Genomic DNA, 25,848 nt, shown 5'->3' with positions numbered 1-25,848 from the left:
TCTATAATCACATTGCTTGGTAACTGCTATATGACTCTCACACTGGAGTGGATTGAGTACTTTCTGAGATTTAATCAATTGGCATGTGACTTCATCCATGCTGGACTTGCTATCTCCTTAGTTGTTCGCTGGAAATGGTTGTCAGCTGTCAGGACTAGAAACCAGGGGACTGGTCCATGGCCTTATTCCAATGTCTCCCTATCAGGGTGATGTTGGTAACTGTTATCTAACTCTGTTTCTACATAAAAGTGTGTATGTTTATCACTGGTGAGCTCCACAGAGGTTGAATTAAATGGTGAGATTTTCTTTCTTCCATTGAAAGAATGTATTGATTAAACTTCTGGACAAATCCTGGTGGTGATGGACTCTCTGCTATGGAGCCACGTCCTTCATAATATTGTGGTTATTGTCATTATAGATGTATCATCTTCTGGCTATACCCATTGGCTGTCAATATACTTATCATTAAACTTTGATTCCATTGTTAATAGAACTTCCTGTATCTTAGGAAATTCTATTTTCATTTTAAAAAACAAAATAACACTTTTATGTTAAAATGAAAAGTTAAAGAGTAAAACAAATTGTTAAATATCATTTTTGTTCAGGATGATCTTTAATTTATTCATTCTATTATGTTCCATGTTTTAATATTTTCTGTGAAAACACTCTTTGGGGAAATTTTTAAAATTGAGATAGCATTGGCTTTTCCTTAGATGGTATTTCTTTATTCCTACTCTGAATGAAAATTAGGAAGATAAAAATATATTTGATTTTACACCAATTACAACTGTGTTTGCCTTTATAACCTTTGAGAACAAGCAACTTTCAGGAATGTTCTTTCAAAATAAGCAACTTTTCCCATAATATGCAACTAAACTAGAGGAATAAACAATGTGAGTGAAGGTTTAAACTCCATATTAAACACAATAACAGTGAATTTCAAAGGAAAGGACTGTTTATCAAATTCAGTGTCTTTTACTTTAAATGTGAATTCAAATTTATCATTTTCTACTTACAGTAAAAGATTATTAACTTCTTGTATGGTTTCTGATTTATTGGAAAAAAAGAGAAAAAATAAATCAGTCCTATCAAGGGTTGGAAAGGCCCTATATCCACACATGTCTGTTAGCAATCCAATCCTGTGGTCTACAGTATCAGTATAAATAAATGTGAGCCAGTCCCACCTACTGTATTGTTGTAAAGTTGAAATCACAACAAATGGAAAACAATGCCAGTGCCTTTAATGCATGAGGCAACCAAACCCCAGTGAGTGTGTAATACAGGCCATGGTATACACCAGACATCAAAGGCCCTTTCTTCTCCCCCACCCCAAAGTCCTACCTAAACAATTCAATTTACCACTGAAACCAACTCACATCTCAGTAACATTTTATGTTTGAGTTGAGCACCTACTGAGCTCTTTCTTTCCTCAGTGCATCTGCAGTGCAGTCCAAGCTTCACTTTGCCCATTTATTCACTATAGGTTACTGAGTGAATAAATATTTGATCGTCTATTTTACCTTCATGGTTTTACCCTTACTCAGATTTTGTAGGTTGTTGACCTATTACTGCTTGCAACTGGGGATGATTTTATCCATGATTAAGTCTATCAAACTTTTCACAATTTTTCTTAGCCTTCCAAATGAATCTGCTTTTATACTTGAATAACATGGTGGTGGGGGGGGGGGCTGCACTTTCCGATGGGGCTGTTACTTTCCAAAGCAACTTTCTCCCAGCACAAAATGTCTGGAGAAGTTGAGTAATAGCATCTTTTATGCTTCCGGGAGTCCAGAACAATTTCTTCTTCATAAGCGAAGCAGCACACTTATTTGCATTAAGATTTATATTTTAACATGCTTCCTAAATCATGCTGCAAATTATCTCAAGGATAATTAATTTTTATTACAAGTTCCCAGACTTTCTACCGGAAGGAACTTCAACATAATAAACTCTTTATTATATATATATATATATATATATATATATATATATATATATATATATATATATATATATATATATATATATATATTCATTATTCTTCGAGGCAGGGTCTTTCCATGCAGACAAAACTGGCTGTGAACTCAGAACTCTCCTGTCTCACATATGTGAATAATGGAATTACAGATGTGTACCAACAAGTCCGCCTCCTAAAACTCTTCAGATTTTCCCCTACATCCTGCTTGTAGAAGGCAAGAGTAAATACACATACGGCCATTGCCTGTTGCCAACAGTACTAAAGCTACATCAAGAGCCTCAAAGCATTGTATATAGTCTACTTTTATGAATTTATATCTTTTTTCTTTTTTAGTGCATGTGTATGAATATTTTCTCTATATGTCTGTGTTCCCACATGGGTGCTTGATATACAAAGGCAAGAAGAGAGGCCAGATTACCTGGGACTGATATTGCAGATGATTGTGAATAGCCAGAGTACTGAAAATTGAATCTATGTTCTCTAGAAGAGCAGTCAGTGGCCTTAACCCCTGAGCCATTTCTTTATCCCCTGGAATTTACACTTTTAAAAGAATTGCTTTTCTGCTTTTTATGCTATGAAGTTGAATACTATTTTTATCACTAAAGGTAAAATATGTAAACATAATTTATTATTATTTTTTTCTTTTTAAAAAAATTTTTAGTAATTTATTCAGAGTACAGCTCAATTGTTATCCCATCACTTGTATCTTCCCATTCCTCCCTCCCTCCTGCTTTCACCCTATTCCTCTCCCCTAGGTATATGACTAAGGGGAGCCTACCTCCCCACTATATGGTTTCATCTTGGTATCCTGCTTATTCTTTCTTAGAGTGCCATCAGACCTTCCCACCAAAGGGAGGTGGTAGAATATGAAGCACCAGAGTTCATGTTAAAGTCAGTTATTGCTCGCCACATAACTGTGCAGCATGTCCTGTCCATTGGGTAGATCAGAGTAGGGGTTCGATGTTTACTACTTGTATTGTCCTTGGTTAGTGCAATAGTTTGAGCAGACCCTCCTGTGCCCCAATCTACCCATCATGATGTTCTTCTAATAGGTTTCTAGGACACTCTGGGTCCTTCTATTTCCCCTCTTCTATATTTCTCTTACCTACAGTCTCAGTAGAACATCCTCACATCTATCCCAATCTCCTGGTACATGAAAACATTCATGGGGCATGCCTTTTGGGCTAGTGCCCAATTATAAGTGAGTATATACTATGAGTCTTTCTACTTCTGGGTTAACTCACTCATTATGATCATCTCTAGTCCCATCCATTTGTCCAAAAATTTTGGGATTTCCTTCTTTTTAACAGCTGAGTAGTATTCCATAGTGTAAATGTACCACAGTTTCTTTATCCATTCTTCAACTGAGGGACATTTAGGCTGTTTCCAGGTTCTGGCTATTATGAATAAGGCAGCTATGAACATGGTTGAACATATGTCCTTGTTGTGTGGTGGAGTATTTTCTGGGTATATTCCAAGGAGTGGAATAGCTGGGTCTTGAGAAAGCCCTATTCCCAGTTTTCTGAGAAAGCACCAGATAGATTTCCAAAGTGGCTGTACCAGTTTGCATTCCCACCAGCAATGAAGGAGTGTTCCTCTTTCTCCACATCCTCACCAGCATGTGGTGTCACTTGAATTTTTGATCTTAGCCATTCTGATGGGTGTAAGATGGAATCTCAGAGTTGTTTTGCTTTGCATTTCTCTGATGACTAAGGAGGTTGAGCATTTCTTTAAGTGTTTCTCAGCCATTAGATAGTCCTCTGTTGAGAATTCTCTGTTTAGTTCTGAGCCTCATTTCTCAATTGGTTTATTTGGTTTGGTGGCATTTAATTTCTTGAGTTCTTTATATATTTTCGATATTAGACCTTTGTCAGATGTAGGGTTGGTAAACAGAATTTAAAAACACATTTTTCTTTAAAGTTTCTAGTATTCTCTTATACAATACTACACTTATAAATTGGTTCATTTTAGGATAAAGAGGTGGCTCAGTGGTTAAGAATACTCACTCTTGCAGAAGACTGGGGTTTGTTTTCCAGCATGCTCATGATGGCACACAGCCATCCTTAATCCAAGCTGTATAGAATCAAATTTCTCCATAGCTATTAAACATACATGTGATGTATACACATGCATACAGGAAAAGCTATCAGATATCATACACATAAAATAAGTAAATATAAGAATTGTTTAATTGGTCCACTTAATATGTATTCACTATTGAATTTTTATTTCCAATATTTTACAACTAATGTATTGCCATTTTGGTGCATAACAGTCATTTATTCTTCTTAATTAGTATTAGCAAAGAATGTTTAAATGGCTATCTTTCATTGAAAGCACTTCTAGTATACTAATTTCAACATCTGAAGATATTTTCTAGTTTTTCCTTATATTTTGTGATGTATATGCCAGACAAATCATCCACTTTCAGAAAAAAGTAAAAGTGTTATATCATCTCACAAATATAATAGTATGTTGATACTCAATCTATTATTACACTTAAAATTAAATTTACCCAGTGAGCAATTATCTACTATTCTATTTCTTTTCCTTTTTCAAAACTTACATATTTTAGCAAAGCACTGACATATACAAATGAAAAGCACCCAAGAGAAACTGATGATAAAGGTTGGCTGTGCAATTCAGTGCAAGCCATTAATATCAGCACTTGACAGGCAGAGACAAGCAGATCTTTGTGAGTGAAAGGTCAACCTGGTCTACATAGTGAGTCTCAGGCCAGCCAAGGGCTATTTAGTGAGACCCTGCCTCAACAATCAAACAATAGAAATAAAAATAAAGACAAAAACAAACAAAACCATCCTCAATGATGGAAGAAATACAAGATAAAAAATAATGCAATGAATGTTATTTCTAAAGAAGCCTTTTTAACTAAATCTGCAATAACTTATTTGGCTTTGGTTATTCAAAGCCTGTTTTGTAACAGCTGTATCACCTGCTAAATCCCAGTCCCGTTTACAATTACTGCATTCCATTAAGCACTTACACATACAAAGAGCATTCAAAGACACAGGACCAATAAGCAGCCTTACATACTGCCATGCCCAAGTTGGCCTGTCCATGAATCCTTTATTTAGCACTGTATTTACTACAAAGAAAAACTTTAAATGCTATTGATCCAAAAGGCTATTGGGCTCTTATTTATGATACGATCAGCTAGCATTCCTGGGTCTTGAATTTTTTTTCTTCTTAGGATACTGCAATAAGGTCTTCCAAAATATCCTATCACATTAATTCAAAATTCTTGTGTTGAGAAACCTAATCATTTATTGAAAATACATCTGCGCTCCTGCATAGTGAAAAGCCAATAGTATCTACTGGCAGCTTTACACACCTTTGAATTTCTAACTCACATAACTTTAAACATGTGTTGACTTTCTGGTAATCTCTTAATCTACTATTGAGATTACTGGCTAATGAAAGAGAGAGAGAGAGTGAGAGAGAAAGAGAGAGAGAGAGAGAGAGAGGAGAGAGAGGAGAGAATATTTTGCTGAACACAGCATGGTTATTCATACAATTCAAATCCATCATCCTAGGCTGGTCTAAACCTTCTCCTTTAAAGTATAACTGATAATTTCCTAGAACTGAAGAACAGTGTAAGATTGCAAAACAAATAGGTAAGATATCTGTAAAAAAAAAAATAAATAAAGATAAAGGAAAAAGACAAGAAATAAACTGTGTGCTCTTTATTTGTTTTTTTTTTTAATTTTATTAATTTATTCTTGTTACATCTCAATGTTTATCCCATCTTTGTATCCTCCCATTCCTCCCCCCCCCTTTTTTCCATTATTCCCCTCCCCTATGACTGTTCCTGGGGGGGATTACCTCCCCCTGTATATTCTCATAGGGTATCAAGTCTCTTCTTGGCTACCTGCTGTCCTTCCTCTGAGTGCCACCAGGTCTCCCCCTCCAGGGGACATGGTCAAATGTGAGGCACCAGAGTACGTGAGAAAGTCATATCACACTCTCCACTCAACTGTGGAGAATATTCTGACCATTGGCTACTCCTCTTGGGTGTTTCCTGTGTGCTCTTTAAAATGAAGAAAAAACTCAATTGACACTAGGTGTTAAAGGAAAAAAGTGAATTAAGGTTCTGAAAAGTACTTTAGAATTCCCAGCTTATATAAAACTAAACTACTGTTTCAGAAATCAAAGGCCTCCAGAGTTCTAATCACAAAAACATGCTCTTTAAAGCATTCTGGAAAACTGAACTTCAAGAGAAAAATAAATAAATACAGGAAATCATTAAGATTTATAATGGAAAGAAATGAGAATAAATAACTTGGAACACTATACCATTACCTAAAATGGACTATGAAGGCCGGCCAGGAAAAGAAGTGAGATCAAGTAATAGGGAAGAGTGGAAGGCGAGAGGCTGAGAATGCAGAAAAATAATATGGTAACGTCTCTGCCTTGTTTGCACAAAAGCTCTAATTACTGTGCAGATCTTACAAGAAAATAGCAGAGAATGGGTGTTAGCACACATCTCAAATAAGAGATAGATTCCATTAAACAAGTAGATAGTTTTCAAATGCCAACTTGAACAAATTCATTTGAGAATGAAACATAGCAAAAAAGAAACCAAAGCTAAAATATTATATTAGAGAATGAAAATGAGGTAAAAATGGAAGAACAATGTCTAAGATCATGCCATTTGCATAATATGTTCATAGTTAATATTGAGTATCGATATCAAACGTGTTAGCAATATAAATATGTTATCGAATGCATAAAAGTCCAATACCTTCACATTAGATAGAAAAGAGCAAAGATAAATAATTTGATTACAAAAGACAAGCATAGCAAATGTGTATATAAGTTTTGAAAGTAAATGGAAAGATATATATTATTTAAAAAAATCAAGTTAAAAGGAACCAAGTTAAAAGGAACGGGCAAATAGAAATGTGGTAGTTATATTAACTTCTGTTACAGCAATTGCAACTCTAAAATCATTAACAATATGTACTTACTTATTTTTATGTGTAAGTGTCATGGGGGTTATGTGCACAGGAGTTCAATTACCTTCGAATGCCAGAGACACCAGGGCCTCCTGATGCTGGAGATGCAGGTAGGTGGGAACCACCTGTCAAGTAAACAAATCCAGATCCTCAGCAAGAGCAGTAAAAGGTATATGTCCTTAATTGCTGACCCATCTCTATGGTCCCAACAGATTTTTATTTGTTCATTCATTTTCATTTCTAACACAGTAAAAACCACTATGCAAAAATTCACTAGTAGTTTGGAGACCAACAATTTGGGTATTTGGAGATTAACAGTAACTTTCAAGATAAGACCAAACACACTTACCCTCTTGGGAATGGATATAGGTTGGGGGGGGGGAAGTCTGGGAGAGGTTGCCAGAAGAACCCCTGGGACCCTGAGTCCACATCCTAATGGTGTCCCCTTTTTATGTTGTGTAACAAATGTTAGACTTGTCTCTATGAATGTTAAACAATTTTATTGCTGGCATCTAGATAATTTGTGAATTTTGATGGGATGCTGTTTTACTTCTAGCACGCCCTCTAGTTATTACTGTTTGTTAGCTGTGCTTATAGATTGTTTGCTTTTTCCATACATTCAATTTAGTACTTGAAGTCTTAACTAGAGCAGTAAGACAGCTGAAGGAGATCAAGAGGATACAAACAAGAAGAGAAGACATCAAAGCATCTTTATAGATGGCATGATTTTTAAGTATAAGATTCTACCAGGAAACTACAGTCGTTACACACCAAAGGAGCATGACACCTGACAAACTATAAGTTGATTGTATCATGGGAGTGAAGGGAGCAGGTGGGTGGTATTGGACCACCTGGTGAGCATTTGATGGAGGCTATAAAGGTTTCACAGAGGCACCAGAAGGAGACCTCTCTGTCCACAGTTTATGTGAAACAGCTAGTATTGAGTGCCCAACAATGGAGCTCCTCACATAATTCCTAGTGGTAGATAGCATTTTCTAACTAGCAAACAGCCAGAAGCTGAATGCCATCAGCCTCCAGAGAATACGTTCACAGACTGCACAGACCTCAGCCCAGAGCTGCTTGATCTTGCTCTTCACTAAGTAGATGGCACACATGACAAGCATCCCAGCTCAGCTGTGCCAAGATGGCCTCTGAAAGAAGCTCGGTGCCATGATCACTATGAGTCACCATGATCCCACTGCTGGACTCCAAGTTCTCATTAAACCTGCCAATTCCTTCATGGTCTTGGGTTTAAATAGTCTCCCTTCCCTCCTTCCCCTGTCAGAACCTTCTTAGCATGTCATACATAACTGCCTTTACAGATGAAAGATGGATAGCCCATGTTTACCTCCCACTCCATGTCAAACCTCAGATCCCTAGTGTTCTTTTCAAATATAGCAGAGTCCTTAGCACTCCAGAATAATTTACACCACTTTTGATGCCCAAGAACTTACATTTTCTTCCTATATCACCAGGAATTCAAGACTTTCATCAGAATTTACCTGCTTTGAAATAGACAGACATCTACATCTCTCATGTTGCTCATTTCCACCTCCTTGCAAATATTTCTGTAGGCCAGCCCGAAGATAGTTCCATCACACATTTCTGTACAAGCTTTTCAAGAGTGTCCCTCATAGTGGGTCTTTAGTCCCTCCTCCTAGGCACTGACTTTTCCATTCATGAGCCCAGGATCTCTATGCTTTATGCCACAGAAATTGGCTAATAGAGAATTTATTTAGGTAAAAATCTTTTCATAGCTTTGTGCTCATTCTTGATGGTCCTTAAGTTATACTCAGTAGTTCCATGACAGAAGTTTAAATAAGCCAATCTCTACACTTAATCTCCTCCTTCAACATCTCCATATATACAAAAGAATAGTAGGATAACAGATGATGCCAAAGTTCTGGCATGTTGGATGATGCTTTAACAATGTCCAGGCAGCATATGTGCTCCAGCAGCATGTCAACTGTAGCCATGTGGAACTACTCTTAATGGCGGCAGTACAAGCTCTATTATGGGGCTGTGGCATGGTTTCTCAGGTCCTTTAGCATGCTTCGACTCTAGCTATGCTGCAAAGATTTAGAAGACCAGACAATCGAGAACACACAGACATGAAACCAAACTGTTTGGAAGGTGCTCTTAAAAATATTAGAACCATAGGACAATGAAATAGGAAATCAGAGCCAGCTTCCAAGTGGGACTTCAAATGAGGCGATTGTTCAAAGTCAAGAGTGATTCCCAAATACCATGGTAGACAGACAGTGAAATCTTACATCTGAACCAGGAAACAGAAGTGAGAACACTGCAAACTCAGAGACAGACATGAAGTGCTCCTTATGGAAAATGAACACCAGCTCACCCCCTCTCCCGTCCCAGTTCCACAATGCCAGTGGCTGTGTTTATTCTGTGCACACCTACCATGGGCAACTCCACCTCCAGCTTCTGAAAGCAAGGAAAAGATTCCTATCTCAGAAGACATAATGCACATAATGACTTCAGAGGTTCCCAACAGAGAGCAAAGATCACCTCACCAAGAGCAAGACCTCGGTGACCTCCGTGCCCTGTCGATGCTATGTGGAGCTCGCCACCGTTTGTTAGTATTTGGGCCCTGGTAATTTAAGAGAAGTTCTGATAAAAGAAGCAGAGGAGTAAGAATGAGATGGAGAGAAGAGCGGAGGGGAGAATGTGTAAGAGAGACACAATACAGGGATGACACAACTCCACAGAAGTGGAGACTATTGGTAAAAGTAAAAGTCTAAGTAAAAACTGAAATAGAGAAAGGAGGTGAGACATGGGAAAGTGTTGCGCCCTCCCGCCGGCAGGAACGATGCAGACACCAGGATTCTTCTCAATCGCACTTTATTGGGAGCGCCCTTGAAGCTGAAGCGAAAGACCCCGAATGCCCGCGAGCACATGGTTTAAGTATGGTTAGTACGTGGCATGTCAAGGTCTCATAGGCTGTAATTGGATGCCTCATTAGCATGCCCGCAGTGGAGAGGGCTGCACTGAGTGCTTCATTAGCATGCCCCTGTTCGGGAGGGGTGCATTGAGAGGGCTTATGTCTGCACATGCGTGGGAGTAGTAACGGTTGCCGCCATTATTGGGTGCGGCCGCGCCTTACAGGAAAGCAGAATAAAGGAGGCGTTATTAGGAGGGATGACTCAAGACCTTTGAAAAAGTCATATGAAAACCTAGTATTGTATAAGCTTCCAGAAATACATACATACATACATACATACATACATACATACATACATACATACAAATAGAGGTTAAATGGATTAGACTATATAGAGGAAATGATATTTCTTCAAGGTGTCAAATTTCAAACCCAGTGCCAGGCATGGGTTATCTCTCTTATAGTTGTTGGTTGGTGAGGTCCCATAGGTCCCCATAGCTACATAGACTACTGCCATTGTTCTTGGTTATACTCCACATGTTGGTGATAATATCCTATTGATGAAGATACCACACAGCTGAATCATCAAAACAGGAAGCACTCAAGTAGGCACCAACCTGGAAGCCTCTTCACCTCTAGCTGGCTCTCATATTTCTGGAAGGTGCTGTTTACTATGAGAAAAAGAAATCAATCCACTATCTCACTCCACTGTGAAGCTGTGAGCTATAATGATTATGTCTACTTCACAAGATGGAACCCATGCCTGGTTCCATTAACTGGACCAAACCTCTGTGGTTGGATAGGTCATAGTCCCCGGTGGAAAACCTAGTGCCACTATTCTGCTGAATGCACTTAGTAAACAACTGCCCCCTAAATTCTTATCTTTATACCTAGAAATTAGTACAGTTCTAAAGCCTCACCACACCCGCTCTTCTCGAGGGTCAGAGGACATTGTGGAAGACAGTAAGAAAAGACACTAAGACCCAGAAGTAGTGGAGGATTATACCAATACAGTGTTTTCTAGACGTAACTGGGATACTACCCACATAAACTTACAGAGATGATAACAGCATGCACAAGACCTGCACACGGTTAACCCAGTCAAAATGTAATCATGATTGGGAGACAGAGGAGCTTGTGAAGTCCTGCTCTTAGCTGGGGAACTGTTAGCAATGGGATGCTGCTGTGGCAGGGGTGGGGAGAGTCAGCTTTCTTTAGGAATGTGGACCCCTGATAGACTGTCTGAGGCTCTCTACACCCACGCACATACTGGCAGCACTGTGTGTTCTCAGTAGGTTCTAAAGCAGTGCACAAAGGTGGAAGGGAAAAGGGCTGGGAGGAGCTAGAAAGAGTTGTAGTGGGGAAGGACAGGAGGTAGAATTGATTAAAATAACACATTTATATTTATACATGCAATTCTTGAACAAATTGTAAAAGAAAAATTTATTTGAAAAGGATGATAATTGATAAGCATATATACTTGTGTAGGATTTAAAATATGTAGGAGAGAAAAAACTAGAAAAAAAGAACATTAATCAAGAATTGTAAAACATCCAACCACTTGGAGATTTGTGAACAAAGTAAAGGTGGAAAATGAGGGACTATTGAAAAAGTAAGAAAATATTATCAAACACTAATGCCCTCTGAGCTGTAAGAAAAGGCCATTTTACTCAAGCGTCCAAAGAGCTGTGAGAAAAATTCCACCCTAGATGACCCTATGCTGAGACATATTATTAGAAAATCTCAAAATAAAAGATAAAAGGAAGCCACAAAAGCTTCTCAAGAAAGAACCAAGGTCACTGGAAAAAATAAAATAAAAAGATGCAACTTCATTTTTCAAAAGCACCACTGGATGCGAAAGACCGTGCAAGCATGCTTTTAAGATTCTGAGCAACAGTGAAACTCAATGCAGACCTTCCCTGATGTAGACAAGTGAAAACAAAGCAGATAAAGACAGTCGAAGCATCCCAGGATACTAGGCCAGGAGGACATGAAAGAGCAGACTTCAGTCAAATAACCTCAAAATAAATTTTCAACCCCATGAAAGTCCACATCCTTTTTCTGGGAACCCTTCCAGGCTAAAACTTGCTACATCTTGCCGTTGGTATGCTGAAAGATATTGTTTTCATTTAAGCATAAAATTCTAGTCCTACATATAACCCCCAGGGGCATTTTGTCACCAGCTCCCTTTTCCCATGAATTTCATCCCTTTCACCCTTTGCACCCTCCTTCTGAGAACTGTATTAAGTCTCCCTTGAATTATTAATTCCTGTGCATGTTTTATAAGGGAGAGCACAAGCACTCCAAATGGAGATCAGAGGCCATTGTCCATTCTGGTCATCAGACTTAATGGCAAGCATCTTTTCCTATTGATATATATATATATGTGTGTGTGTGTGTGTGTGTGTGTGTGTGTGTGTGTGTGTGTGTGTGTGTGTGGTTGTGTGTGGTTGTGTGTGTGTTTGTGCATACATATTCACACATGTATGTCCATATGTGTATGTGTACTTTTAGAAATTCAGACCTCATATTTTGATCATATTCTCTTCCTTTTCTAACTCCTCCCAGATCTACCCCCACCAGCACATTTTATACCGACAAAATGTTGTGTTCTAGTTTTCTTTTTTAGCCCATCTAGTTCAATCAGTGCTGCAAAGGACCACCACTGAAGTAATAGAATGTGTTCTACCTAGTCGGTTGAACATTTAAACATTTATTTATTTTGAGCGGGCATGCTGTGGTACACAATTCTTTTGCTCTAAAATCTATTTCAAATCCATAATCCCGAATACATGTTCAACATAGATGAATTTGTGTCTCCAAAGTAGCAACCATAATGAAACCAAATACATTCTTTTGTTGCTTAATTCATTTGTGCTTCGATTTATTTTCAAGTTTTGACAATGAATAGAGAAAATAAAGACATCTTCAATACAGAATCCTCATGAATTGGCCACCAATTGTTCTATTTTCAGAAAAATCTTAGAAAGCATGTGCAAACATGATAAAAGTGAAAGAATTATTAAGATTACCATGGGAAGCAAATGTAACATCTCCTAAAATAAATAGTATATACTGCTAAACGGAAAACACTTTACATTGAAAGGGCAGGCTGAAGAGCGCAAGAGAAAAAAGAAAAACTAAAGAAATATAAGTAATTGAACTGATCAATTATTTAACACACTTTCCCATATGGAAAATTGTAACTGAAAATGTTTTTTTTTTTTTTTTATGGAAGTGGGCAAGTAGTCTAATAAAATAAAATTGGCATTTCTTAAAGAACTCACAAGAAAGAAATAAAATGACAGATACTTTTGTCATAGAAATTGAGTAACATTAATTGTTTTTAGCAGTGGAGACACTAAGTAAGTTTCAATCCAGTAATATGTGTAATTAAATTGAAATGATGTGGCTACTGGAAGAACTGTGAGCTAAAATAGTCCTAGAACATAAAATGAAAAAGAAGGAATAAAACTTGAAATTGCTAAATCATCAAACAACAGTGCAGGGATGCTACTCACAACTATGACACTGTGCACTGGAAAGGCCCTGACAGGGTGGAAGTTGTTGCTTCTGGGGAGTTGTGATGCTTGGTGATGATCTGAACTGTGTTTTATAATATAAAATATATATATAAATATATATAATAGATAGATAGACAGACAGACAGACAGACAGATAGATGTCTCTCTCTAGCATACAATGACATTTTAAGGAAATGCTTTAAATAAAATTAATTTTGAGGGATAGAGGGATCATCAGATAAGTCCATGATCTACTCTTGCAGAGAACCTAAATTCAGTTTCCAGCCTCTACATCACAGAGCCCGCAACCGCTTGTAACTTCAGCTCCAAGGATCTGAGCCCCTAATCCGGCCCCTGTGGGTACCTACACTTACATGTACCTACTCATACACAGGTAAACACATATGTACACAATTATAAACAACAGAATAAATCCTTAATTTATTTTTTTATTTTTTATTTTTTTATTAATTTACTCTTGTTACATCTCAGTGGTTATCCCCTCCCTTGTATCCTCCCAATCCTCCCTCCCTCCCATTTTCCTTTTAACCCCCCCCCTCCTATGACTGTGACTGAGGAGGATTTCCTCCCCCTGTATATGCTTATAGGGTATCAAGTCTCTTCTTGGTAGCCTGCTATCCTTCCTCTGAGTGCCACCAGATCTTAAATTAATTTTTATAAGTGAGTTTTGGTTTGTTATGTTTTGTTTTTAATGAAGACTCAGAAACCAGTAGAACTCAATACACTGTAGATGTGAGTGTACCGAGAAGTTCTGATGGGTTTGTTGGTGTCCCAGAAGCACACTGCAGGGCTTAATAGCATTGCTGTTGCTGGAATGCCCTGAAAGCTGAATGACAGTAAGTGCAGAGGGGACTGCAAGCTCCTAAGAGAAGCCTGACTGAGAAGGGAAAGACAGCAGGTTAACTCACTCTCTGCTGCAGGAGAAAGAGATCGCTTGCTCCCATTTTCCTAGTAATCCTAACTTATCAGCACAGATTCTCTCAATGTAAGAGGGCAGTCTGATCAAAAGCAGGCAACAGGCTCCACGGGTTGGGGGAGCTCCCTCTTTCTGACCACAAGGGGAAGGGGACAGGAGGAAGAGGGGGAAGGGAGGGACCAGAAAGAGAGGATGGAAGAGGCTATGATCAGGATGTAAAGCAATTATATAAATTAGAAATAAATTTTTAAAAAGGGATAGTATGAAATGGGGTACCGATAATAAGGCTTGCCTCCTCAAGCCCGGCTCAGGACTTCAAATCTCCTTCATGTCTGCCCTCCAGGAACAGTTACTAGTGTCCCTAACCCTCATTCCCAGTGTTTGTGATTTGTTTTAATGGACTGGATGAAAGAGTTAATACTATTTGATAGAGACACTGAAATATCAGAAAACTTTGGTCAAAGTTTTATAATTACTTCACCTGAACACAAAATTCTAGTCTTCTGAGAATCAGTTTTGAAAATGTTGGGAACTCAGAGGCTGTTCAGAATATATTATACAGGATTAAATTTCCCTTATCCAAGTAAGCCACCCATATCTGATGCGGGATAATGTATGCATAAATAAATATCACTTAAATAATTTATTTAAGCAAATAAATTACACTACAGAATAGTCTTTGAGTGTTCAGACAAGAGAGTCAGAGTTACTGGATCTTTCTTGTGAAAAAAAATATTTAGTAGTGTCCATCTATAATCAAGAAATTATACCACATTTTTTCTTTTAGTTAAAAATTATTTAACGCTTGGTGTGGTAGCACATACGGTAACATTATTAGTAAGGAAACTGAGGCATGAGAATTACAACTTTGAAGGAAATCTACATAAGAAGAACCTGTTACAGAAAGGAAAGGAAAAAAATCAGAAGATAAACAAAACCAGTCTAATGTCAGCTGTTCAAACACAGGGACAGCCTACAGACTAATATAAAAGTTCACCCTAGTAATATATTTTATCCCAAGTGTATCCATATGGATGCAAACAGTAGGATAAAGCAAACAAAAACTCAAAAGGTAACCACAGCACATGAACTGCTAAACACGCTTTACCAAAATGTATATGATTAATCATTATAGTAGGGTGCACGTTTTTCCTCCTGGCCTCAAGATCCCAGAATAATGACTCATAACATTCAAATTATATTTGCAAATACCTAGGCCATACATCTAGGCTTTTCACTGACTAGCTCATAACTTAAAATGACCCATTTATATATACTAATCTACATTCTGCCACATGGCTGGTTACCTCTGCTCAGATACCATGCATCTGTCCTCCTCATATCTTCCCACGTGAATGTCATGTCCCTGGCTCTATCCCAGAATCTTCCCTGCCTACTGGACGTCCCACATTCTGTTCTACCCTTTCCTATAGGCCATAGCTTTTTGGTTGGCAGGCAATGCATCCATACAATATACAAGATATTCTTCTACAGATCAGAACCCCAGTGATAAGTGCATTTCTCTTTGAAGTGAGTGAGACGTTCATGATGGTTTGCTTTGAGGGCTCCCTGCAGTCCCTGCCCCCTTGAGCTCCTCAGCCTTTTCTTTCTATCCTCTCTAGCTCTAAGAACTAGAAGAGTTAAGGGGAGCTGTGAGTAGATCTCACACCCCTTCTAGAGGCTTCCTCTAAGCGCCTGTTACTGTATCACATAGATAACACAAACATGGGGAAACCTTGTCAAAAATGATGGGATGTTTATGCTCAACTCCAAGAGCAGGATATCAGTTGCACTAAATGTTCATTCATACGTAATGTCACTAAGTGTATGTGGGCTTTTTAAATCACCATTTTAAGAAAAAGATGGTTCAAGAAATAAGCAAGGATGTCTGTGGGGGATATCACACTCCCTAACTTAGGAGAGAGAGAGAGAGAGAGAGAGAGAGAGAGAGAGAGAGAGAGAGAGAGAGAGAGAGAGAGAGAGAACAGTGATTACTGTTGTTTTAATTCTGCAGCATATGGGACATAACTGCCTTTTTTTTTTTTTTTGAGAATTGAGCATCTCTTAGGGTCTGCCTTAAGGTAAGAATCTTATCAAAGTCTTGGCTCTCAATAGCTGGGGGCACTGAGTGGGTTAACTCAATGGATCACTCTCACAATATATTGAAGTTTGAATAAAGACTTTGACAAATTAAAAGATGTCTTGTGTGCATTTATCCAAGCTTGTCTTCTTCTAGTTAGATGGTTGATTACATTGCTATGATGCACAGTACCCCAGAGCAGCCTTGGCTCCTGTCCTGAGGTCTCTACTACATTATCTGTGTAACCTTGGCAATTTACTCAATTCTCTATACCCTTGTTTCCTTTGCTATAAAACAAGGTAATAATTACATACCTCACAGGGCTGTGATGAGGATTAATTGAGACCATATGAGTGCTGAAGCAAGCCCATTATACCTATTAAGCACCCAATAAACATTCTCCATTAAGCTTGGTTCGCCAGCCTTTCTATAAATTTCTTTTGTGCTAAGTTTAGCTTTAGCTATTTTTGTTTCTAAGAACACTGAACCTTATCTGATTTACCTATCATCGTTCATATGCTTCTATGAGAACTCCTGGCCCCAGCTCAGCCGACCATGGCCTACCCATACAAGCTTAAATACTCCAAGTGAACGGAGATAGCCGTTACTCTCTGAGGACAGCTAATTTTGGTCAGATGAACAATAGGTTTTATTTTCACTTGTTTACTCTTCCTCAGCAAACTTTGAGGAAAGCAGGGAAAAAAAAAAAACCACTGGATTTCCATTGGAATATAAGAAAGGATATTTGCTTAAGAAGATAATGAACATAACAACATTGAGCTTCGTGGATTCTCCTGCTTTAAATCAGACCCTGTTATATTGGCAGCTGACAGGGATGAAATTACATCAGATGCCTTGGCCAGCCAGCTGAAACTGTCTAAAGGGCAAACCATTCAGTACCTATTATATGACTGACTGCTACCATGTGATCCCATCAGTCCTCCAAGCAGTGTTAGCCTAATCGGGTTAGTGTCCATGTTCAGAAAACATCTCTAAAAGTGTACACAAATCACCTCAATACCCCAGAGAAATTCAGTGGCTTAACATACTACATAGACTATAAGGATTGGAATACAATTACCAAAATAGAAAATACCCTTGCCTTTCACAGGAATTACTGTTTGTAACTTTAATATCAAATTTAAATAATTGTATGACCTTAAGAAAATATATAGAGTTTTTAACTTTCTAGCCACTGCCAACTTCACTTGGAAAGATATGTTCTCCCAAGTCTAAAGAGCTTAACACACTGTCCTTTGTGTCACTGTTTATAGCTCTGTGAAGTAGTAATTTGGGCTAGATTGTTCTAGTACTACTCACAATGTAATATGTGCCTAGTAGACAATATCAATATGTTCTAACTCTGTTTTTCATAAGGTATTTAAAGCGAACTTTTAAATTAATGCAGTGATTAATTCATGTGTCCAAACAAAGAGGGTCAGATCTTATTGATTTTTAAGGAAATTATTCACTATCAAAACTTAAAATGATGACCCAAAATATGAATGAGTAGACAGGAAAAAGAAACTGACTTAGTTGAGTATGTTCATTCAGACTCAGATCTTTCTCTGGCAGGCTTAGAAAGAGGACCGAATGGCGGAGAAACACTTAGGAAAATGCTCAGCCGACTTATTCACAAGGCATTATAGAATCCGGGATTGACACATGGTTCTCCCTGCTGTATCTAGTTTTTTCTATACATGTGTAATAAAATAAATGTATTTTAAAAATAAAATAAAATACAACACCAAAAAGAAAGAAGAAAAGAAAAGAAAAAAGAAAATGCTCAACATCCTGTCCATAGTCATCAGGGAAATGCAAATCAAAGCAACTCTGAAATTCTATCTTACACCCATCAGAATGGCTAAGATCAAAAATTCAAGTGACACCACATGCTGGCTGCTAGGGGGATGTGGAGAAAAAGGAACACTCCTCCATTGCTGGTGGGAGTGCAAACTTGTACAACCACTTTGAAAATCAACTTGGTGCTTTCTCAGAAAATTGGGAATAGTGCTACTTCAAGACCCAGCCATAGCACTCCTGGGCATATACCTGAAAGATGTTCCACCATAGAACAAGAACATTTGCTCAACTATGTTCATAGGAATTCCACCTCTTACATGAGAGAAAAAGGAAAAGCAACTGGTCTACATGAGCAGACTCTGGGAAAGCTTCATTGATACTTTGAGGAAACAGGGTGAAAAATTGTAAGCATGACAATTGAAATAACTGAATAACAAATACCTGACAATTGAGCTTTCACTCCAGTGCATGAACTACAAGGCAGGCAACTAACTACTTATCACACTGGAACGAAATATAAACAGACAATCAAACAGCAACAAAAATATGCTTTTCCAAAAAAATTTGCTTTTCCTAAAGCAGAAATAAGCTTGTCTTAGACCAGCTCCACACTCTGAACTGTGATACTCTCCCCACTTAGAGGAAAAACTGCCAAAAATAGATCTCTACTTATATGGTTTTCAGGTGCAAATATACAAACCAAAAAACACTACACACTGAACATATTTGACATTATAAGAAAGTATGAGTAAAATTTATATACAAAATGACCGTTTATCCAATAGGGACAAGCCAGGGAATAGGAAGAAGCCAGAGTATCAGGCTCACTGAGGAATGCATAACCAGTGAGAGAAAGGGGGAATTTTTAAAATAACAGGCAAGAAAACTGACACCTGTAATTGTACATAGTCTTCAGGCACAACTAGATAAGCTAAATTATGGTAATATTTCAGAGTGTTAAGTCAATAAAAATTAGAATGCTTTTCTGTTAGAAGCTGATGCAGAGACCCACAACCGAAAAATTGAGTGGAGGTTGAGCAATCCTGAGGAAGAAGAAGAGAAAGGATTCGGGGATCCAGGGGGTCAAGGACACTACAGGAAAACCTACGGAATCCACTAACCTGACCCCATGGGGGCTGATGGAGACTGAGCCACCAACCAGGAAGTATGAATGGCATTTACCTAGGCCTTCTGCACATTTGTAGCAGATGCACAGCTGGGTCTTCATGTGGGACTCCTAAAGCAGGAACAGGGCCTCTCTCTGACAACATGTCTGCCTTTAGATCCCTTTCCACTAACTGGGCTGCCTCCTCTAGCCTCAGTGGGAGAGGATGCACCTAGCCTTGCTGAGGCTTGATATGCCAGGACTTGTTGATGGCCATGGGAGGCTTCCTCTTTTCTAGGGAGAAGGAGAGAGAGGGTGGTTTGGGGGAGGGGAGATGAGATGGAAGGAAATTAAGGAAAGGACGGAGGGGAAGCTGTGATCTGGATGTGAAGTGAGTAGATAACGTAGTCAATGAAAAAGAAATAGAAAAAAAAAAAAAAGAAAGACAATTGGTTTATAAAGGATTATAAATGAGATGATGTCAAGAATAATATTAGGAACAAATTTTTAATGACTCTTGACTATAGGTTCGCATCTAATTATTGAGTAATTATAATAGTCAGATGAGAGAAGTTTTTGATGCTATTATAACATATTTGTACCTAAGATTGAAGTGGAGAACTAACAGCAAAAGGGAATTTCACCTGGAGGGTGTAGGATCAGGGCTTGTCCCACCAATGTTAAGCTTATAAGCAGAATAGACTACTAGAGATTGCGGAGAAAGAAGTGAGGACATTGCACAGTTCAGTGATATAGGGTCTTCCTTCAGTTCACAGGAGGACTAAATCACCAACTGACCTTCATTTACCTCATCAGTCTTCAAAGTATCGTAAAACTCATTCTAGTGCTGACCATTGTGTGATACAATCCAATTTTTCAGTTATAATTAGTATTTATCTTTTTATTCATCTTAAGGATTTGCTTAATTTATGTGTAGGAATGTTTTGCTCACATGTGTGCCTGTGCACAGCATGAATGCATGCCTGGTGTCCATGGAGGTCAGAAAGGATATCAATACCCTGGAAAGGGAGCTGCCACATGGATGCTGCCAATTATACCTTGTTCTTCTGCAAGAACAAGTGTTAACTGCTGAGCCATTACTTCTGACCCTTTTACTCTTTCTACAGGGGCTTAGCTGAGCAATAGAGGAGTTTTCAGGCACTTCCAAGCAGCTATCTGGAGTGTATTATTTTTTTAAAGTTGCCAACTCAAATGACTCAACGTCTCTGTGTTTTCAAGAATCGCTTACAGACTACTACCGGCAAAGTCTAACAGGGATTCAGCTTAGGACTGAGACAATGTGTTCTATAAAGTCTTGAGTTCAGCACTGCAGAGTGCAGAAAGGTAAGTCAGACCGGAAGGACAGCTTTGAACACTTAGCAGTGCATCCTTTTGACTACAGAACATCCTGATCCACAAACAACAGCTCTGCACTACACTATATAAAGCAATGTCAGGTACATTCAGGAATGAAGCCAAATTCCGTTTTGAGTTGCTGTTTTTCCACCAAGAAGACACCAATCTCAGCTGCCATTTATTATGTTATCTCTTTACACACACACACACACACACACACACACACACACACACTTTTGTTTTGTTTTATGCTGTTTTAAACTTTCCCAAATGTGTATCCCTCAAGATTGAACTCAATTACAACTATCCTGTCCTCCCTCCCATATACAAGGGTTTACATACAGGCTGCTGCCACTGACTGAACATCATCTTCATTTCTGAATGGCAGAGTCATGGTCAAGTCTAGATAACATCAGTTTCCATCCAATCCGTGTACTGACTCATCTTAGCTTGCAAAAATTCATACATTAAATTGAAAAGCTGCACACCAGAAGCAATTCTCATATGAAATTGTAAAAATTAAAGAAAAAAGTATTTTATATGTTTGCACAAAACAAGAAAGGAAATAGGTACGGCTACAGCTATAGTGTTTGTTTGTTTGTTTGTTTGTTTGTTTACCTCCATAGCTAGCTATATGGCTATAGCCATAGATGATATAGATAGCTGAGATATAGCTATAGGTGACATTTTTCCACTTCTCTTTTCCAAAGACTGCCTCCTTTCCCTTTGAAGATGGCTAGTGCCTTTGGAATTCTTCCTCCTGTCATTGCTGAAGCATCTGAAATCTCAGTGTTTCTGTCCGCTCACTTTGAATTGCTGCAGCTTTTCACCGGCATTCATCAACAGATCTAACAGTTTCAGACACGGTCCAACACACCCTCTGTGTGGTGACAACATGAATTCCAGCAACAACGTGAAGCCAACACCTCAGGTGATGTGATAGCATCCTGAAGCAGACATCTGCCAGCTGGATTCTCAAATGGGATGATTGTGTATCTCCAAAAGGGGTTCTATGGGTTTTTTTTTTTTTTTGGCTGTTGTTGTTTGTTTGTTTGTTTTAATAATAAAGACTGCCTTAAGATTGGGGTCATAGTGATGGAAATTAAAAAATCCCTACATGTGGGTTATTAAGTAAAGTAATACAAAGAGCCATTTCCATTTCCACCCTAGGTAAGGGGGAAATAAGTGCTGTACGATAAATCCACGTGAGTGACAATAACCAGGATAACAGTAAGTGAAGTAATGATATTTACCAGGGAGCATATTTTTTTAATCTAGAGAATACTTTTAACATAATGTTTCTGTCTCTGTCTTAGAACCTTTATGTACACCAACTGGTTTATGAGCTTCAGGGTTATAACTTCCAGAAAAATAACATATAAATCTTAGTGATATCTGAAGTCAGTAATAGAAGCACAGGCCCTAAACACTCTCTGTAAGCAGTAAACCTGACTGAGTTGAACCTCAACTCCATCTCACGTACTCTGGTGCCCCACATTTGACCACGTCCCCTGGAGGGGGAGACCTGGTGGCACTCAGAGGAAGGACAGCAGGTTGCCAAGAAGAGACTTGATACCCTATGAGCATATACAGGGGGAGGTAATCCCCCTCAGGAACAGTCATAGGGGAGGGGAATAATGGGAAAATGGGGGGTGGGGGGGAAGGGAGGAATGGGAGGATACAAGGGATGGGATAAACATTGAGATGTAACAAGAATAAATTAATAAAAAGAAAAAAGGAAAAAAATGCCAAACGCCAGAAGGAAAACCTCTTGGAGCTACAAGGATGTCGCAGAGGCCCCGGCTTCACCTTGGCTTCAATTGCTTGTAACCGAGAAGGTATTCATAAGTTTGTTACTAAGACCTCTGATTATCAAACATCTGTCTTTTATAAAACATTTTAGGCTATTTCACATTACTTTGCTTTTAGGTCAATATGTCATAACTATTGGAAAGACAGCCTCATACACACTGCTCACTAATTCAAGAACTGTACTGAAATCACTACCTAGATGTACATAAAATTCATTCTCAGAATGGAAAACTATAAGTATTTTGTAAATAAAAAGTTCAATGTGTAGTATATTAAGGTAGAAGTCATTACATAAAGTAGTAAAACACAAATCTGCTTTATTTCATTCTATTTAACAATAAAAAAGAAGCATGATATTATCTTTATTCAGAGAGGGTTGTGGGTAGGAGGTGCTATGCCCTAGTACTTTATTACTAAATCCCTCTGGAAGTGTTTAATAGTGAGCTTGTTTTAAAAAATGAACATCCAGAAATTATTGGGGAAAAACAAATTGGCAGGTATATAGATCTTGATAAATGACTACATGCCACACATTGATTCTTCCCAGGAATAATATAAGACTTACAATCAGGTGTCTATTGATGTACCCAAGCATTCCCTAGGATAAAACCTGCCTCTTATAGATGAAGGAATAACTCAATAATGAAATAAATAAATTGACTAAATTAGCAAGCACATCATATATGAATATGAGTAAATACTGCTTAAATATATACACTGATTATTAAGAACAAAATCTATTGGGCTTCTACTGTGGAATAATCACAAAAAGTGTCCTGAGTATTACTTGTGACTAATTGAAGGTACATGTAGTGACACTGATCTCTTTCCCCGGTGGTAGCTATCATATACACTGCACAGATCTGACTGTGAGAAATCCAGATGGAAATAGTGTACAGAAAGTAATGCATCAGGACTCATTCTGACAGCAAGATTTGTAGACCTTGAATGATTAGCTATTTCTGTGCTAATACCTAAATAGGCATGTGACTATCATGAATCAACACTGATTAAGTGGCCAATGCCTTCATCATGAACTCTGTGGTTAGAAAACAAAGACATAATCCAAGCCTTTGATAATCTCAAGATGATAAAAACTACATAGACAGAGTATTTGGGTTTGTTTAAATGTTTGGGACAAGGCAACAAGTGTTGTGTTGTAAAACAAGAAAACTTAACAAGGAAATTGAGAACCTAGATATTGGCAGCAACAGATTTGGGGGTGGACGCCTTGAAATACTACCAAGCAGAAAGTACAGCCAAGAGCCCACACCATCCGCAAATACCTCTCATGCTAGAAGAAACATATGAAACTTGAAATTAGGGTCCATAGTTAGGAAAGAAGAGGGAAGAGCCTCAGCACTGCCAAGACTGTTTACTGACACACAAAAGCTGGAGTCGGGTGGCCAGCCGCAATGTCATGGGTGTCAGGGTGTGATCCACGCCTACTTCGGCCTTCCAAATGCCACATGAATGAACTGAAAGAAACTAACTAACTCAAAACACAACAGTTGCTAGAAAATTTGGAAGAGGTAGGTGATAGCATTCCAGCTTCTTCTACAAGAACTATATAGATCAGAGATGGAATAGGACAATAATTGTCCTTTGTTGTCTAAAACAACAACAACAAAAATAAGCACAGCCTGATCATGTATCTGGCAACTTAATACATGGGCTTACATACATCAGCATTTGCCTACTGGTAGCAACAAAATAATAAATTGGTGGGGAAAAACAGAAAAAAACAGATTCTTTAATTGCATGAATACCTTGCTCAATCCCCCAGAGATTGCCTTTAGCACTCATTTTGTCAAAAGGTTATGACTGAATTAAGAAGACTACACAGTATGGGCCGAGTAGCTTTGTGCCACCATTCTGCCAACCAGTGAGGTGCTGATACGCCTCCAGCACACTAGCTTTGCTGTGTTTTTAATACTTGCCTCTTCTGCTTGGATTTGTTTACCAACCTGCTACAAGCCAGACTTATCTAAGCAGAAGGGCCTTAAGTGAAAAAAAAAATGACTTTATCAATGATTTGTAAACAAGCCTGTGGAGCATTTTATTAATTAATAATAGATGTGGGAAGTGGCTGGTGCCAACCCTGGACAGGTGCTCATGGGCTGTGTAAGAAAGGAAGCTGAGCAAGCCATGAGGAGCAAGCAAGAAAGTAACACTATTCCATGGCTTTTGTATAAGTTCCTGCCTGCAGATTCCTGCCTTGAATTCCTGCCCTAGAGCCTCAGTGATGGAATGTGACGTGAACATTGTAAGAAAACATAAAAAAAGTTTCTTCCCCAAGTTGCTTTTGGCTGTGGTGCTTTACTAAACCAATAGAAACCCAAAATAAGAGTTTGCTTTTGTGGGACAAAGCCTTCACTTACCAGAAACTGGGACAGAGGGGAGGATATCCTATTGGGACTCTAAATGAGAGAAGCATGGGAGAATAGCAAAGTAGAAGAATCCAGAGGGTCCTAGAAACCTACAAGTGGAACATTATGATAGGAAGATTTGGGCCCAGGGGTCCCTCTCAAACTAAGGCACCAGCCAAGGACAATACAGGCGGTAAACTTTAAGCCCCTACCCAGATCTAGCCAATGGGCAGAATATTCTCCACAGTTGAGTGGAGAGTGGGATATGATTTTCACACATACTCTTGTGCCTCACATTTGACCATGTCCCCTGGAGGGGGAGACCTGGTGGCACTCAGAGGAAGGACAGCAGGCTGCCAAGAAGAGACTTGATACCCTATGAGCATATACAGGGGGAGGTAATCCCCCTCAGGAACAGTCATAGGGGAGGGGAATAATGGGAAAATCGGGGGGGGGGAGAATGGGAGGATACAAAGTATGGGATAAACATTGAGATGTAACAAGAATAAATTAATAAAAAATTTAAAAAAAGTTTGCTGTTACTGTGAATGTCATTATTTTCATTCCTAATACCATTTTTTTCTCTCTTGCTTCTTAACTGACTGCTTTTAGCAGAAGGTAGTATTATTAGATACTAAAAGAAATTAGTCTGAGCCATATTGATTCATTCAATAATATCTTGCCCCAGCTTTATTGATCTTTTCAGGGATAACATCTCTGATGTCTCTTCATTCGTTATTTTATTACGCTTTAATTTTCCTTCTTATTACATTGGGTTTATTCTGATCTTCCTTTTCTAAGTTCTAAAAATGATTAATTATCTTCTAATTTTTAACCCTGATATTTTCTCATAAGAAAATAATGTAATATAACTCATGTAAGACCCTTCTTACTTAAATTATTCCTCTATATGTACCTTAATAAATAAAATTTTCATTTTTCAATATTATTTTCTATTTTACTTTTCTTTAATCCATGAATTTATGATACATGGCATTTAATATCTGAA

The sequence above is a fragment of the Acomys russatus genome, chromosome 32 (genome assembly GCF_903995435.1).
Source record: "Acomys russatus chromosome 32, mAcoRus1.1, whole genome shotgun sequence".
Lineage (NCBI taxonomy): Eukaryota > Metazoa > Chordata > Mammalia > Rodentia > Muridae > Acomys > Acomys russatus.
Note: the sequence above shows the minus strand (reverse complement) of the source record.